General features: G+C 36.2%; 1 long non-coding RNA gene across 1 annotated transcript; it reads right to left on the reverse strand.

Annotated features, from left to right (window-relative positions):
- Positions 1-367: 367 nt before the first annotated feature.
- LOC120441751 lies at positions 368-1156 on the reverse strand. The gene is made up of 3 exons (XR_005614244.1): positions 1094-1156; positions 682-747; positions 368-386 (listed from the first exon to the last, which is right to left on the reverse strand). It is a non-coding gene; the product is annotated as an uncharacterized LOC120441751 (long non-coding RNA).
- Between the last annotated feature and the right edge of the window lie 1478 nt (positions 1157-2634).

The following is a 2634-nucleotide window of genomic DNA, read 5'->3' on the forward strand; positions in this document are numbered from 1 at the left end:
ACCTCTGACTGTTATTTGAAGAGGATCACACCCAGCTGTTGCCTTGAATGTTTCTGTCTCTACTCTGAAGAAGTATGTGTCTGTGTAGTTTGTGGTTAAATTAGTAAACAGAGTGGTGCAGTCTCTCTGACTCAGGTTCCCAGTAATACTCATTGGATAGATGCTAACTGCTCCACTACTGTTGAAGATCACATTGTTTGGATAGCTGCCAAATTCAGGTTGATTTTTAATCCACACTCCAAAGATTTTTCTTGTGCTGTTAAATTTCTGTTCGTCTTTGAGTCTGAAGCTACATGGGATTTGCAAACAAGATCCACTCAGTGCTTCCAGCTTCTTTGGTGCAGTTATGGAGAGGTCTGCTTCACCAGTACAACCAGCCAAAGCACCTGTAAATACAATGTAATGATTAATCCACTCACACATTGTATGTGTCTGTATATTTTTGATATTCTATAGATGACAGGAACATTTCCACCACCAGCTGCTGTGTGGATGTATGATGCAATTCTTCACAATCAGAGTTTTAATAACTGTCTACTGTAGTGCATGAAATTGCCACCAAAGTGCTGTTTTTCCTCTGTTGTTAACATTTCCTACCTAAAGCATTTCAATTTAAAGGCACATCACAATTCACAATATAAAATAACTCCAACAATATCTTTGGAATCTTGAAGACCTCACCTGATACAAACAGGACAATCAGTAACACGTCGACTGTCATAACGTTCACAGCCGGAGATCGATTGCCTGGATTTACCCCCACACACAAATAAATAAAAATCAGTCAATATCAGTTTAATTCATTTCACACACGAGCTGCACAATAAAAAAACAACCCCTGTGCAGCCACACATTTCTTTTTCTTTTCCTATAGTGCTTTGCTTTGAAACTAGTTAAAATATAAAGATTATAATAACATAAAGGTGCATATTTAAAAGTAGAACACCAGTAAATAAGATTACTTTATATGTAGCTGTCAGTGCAGTAAAACAAAGATAAAAAAATAAACATTTAGTGCAGAAAGTTATTGAATATAAGCCATATATAATGTAAGATATAATATATTATTTTAAGCAATAAAATGTTTCCTTACCAAACAAGCCCAGGTGTAGTTTTATCATTTTGCAGTTTTAGCAGAATTACAGTGAACTGTGTCGCCCGGCCGATGTTAGAAAGAAGGAAGTACAGAAAGAGAACATGCTGTTTAAGAAGGTGCAATAAGGTCAGTTTGGTGGTCAGAAACTGCCAACGATGCCCCTGAGAAAATTTCTGAAGAAAAATAAAGTGAATTCTTCTCCTGTGATAAAGGAAGTTGGACATTACATCTTTGAAGTGTCAGATTAGCTTTACTATCAAAGACCTTTTGACTAATTTGCATTATTCCAGGTGTGCACATTTTACAAAATATATTCAATAACTCACATTAAATTATGCTGGAATACCAGTTATTAGGTACACAGGTATAGTGAAGCTGTCTAAACTCAAATATTGCTGAAAGAATGAGTGACTAAAATTCTGATTTACTGAAACAAAAAACTGACATGTTTTTACTGAAAAATATGTTGTTACAAATTTTGTATTCCAAATGTATTCATTTGGTGTAAATGTCAGTTACACTCTGTCTAACTAGAGCCCATATTTTTGAGTGCAAGTTTCATTTTTCATGAAAAAGGTCACATATTAGAAATGAAAAAGATCCATGATCTGTTGTGATTGACTTCTGTTAGTTCAAATTTAGTAGGTCAAATATGTCAAAGTTTTATTACACAACAAACTAGCAAGCAACATCACTGAATGCCCAATGCTGTCCAAACACAGGCAGACAGAGGAGTGTCGGCATGACCGTGGCCAAACATGCTAAATGCCAGCTTCAAATGTCAGTCTAATGGGTCATGAAGCCCAAAGAATAAAACCACAAGTAATTAAATGAAAAAAAAAAAAGAATGAATGCAAAACAGTATAAACATTATGATTCATGTGCAAATGAGACATATTGCCTCATTATTTAATAACAAATTTACCTAACAAGATCTCTGGAGTTTATTCCAAGTGTTGAACTTGGAATAAACTCCTGTACACTGGAATTTGCAATATGAGGTCCAAAGAGATGTCGATGAAAGTTAAGGACTCATCATTATGCTAATTGATGAAAATAAACCAATAAGAGAAACGTAAACACACTGAACTCTGCACAGGGCCACCATTTTGATGAGTGTGTCCATGTCCCAATAACAACTGCTTGTGTTTGTCAAGTTGTATATCTGTATCTAAAGCACTGGTGGCCAACCAGCCAGAGACCAAGAGCCATATTTTTAATGTGTTACCGCAAATAGCCACATCATACACATGGGCACACATGAACATCACCCATCCCTTCCTCTCACACACAGACACACACACACACACACACCTCTGCTCAGCCAGATTTATTGTAAACATCACACACCAACATGATAATGACAGAAATTGACTCCCACAGTACTAAAACCACAGGCCAGCCATTTTCAACAATGAACATTGTGTGCACTGTCTCACACACACAAACTCTCAGGTCAACCAGGTCCACAAACAAAAATATAATAATCTACAATAGCGTTTTTCTTTTACTATGCATGTTGCTTAGTGGGACTTTTG

The sequence above is a fragment of the Oreochromis aureus genome, linkage group 9 (assembly GCF_013358895.1).
Source record: "Oreochromis aureus strain Israel breed Guangdong linkage group 9, ZZ_aureus, whole genome shotgun sequence".
In the NCBI taxonomy this organism is placed as follows: domain Eukaryota; kingdom Metazoa; phylum Chordata; class Actinopteri; order Cichliformes; family Cichlidae; genus Oreochromis; species Oreochromis aureus.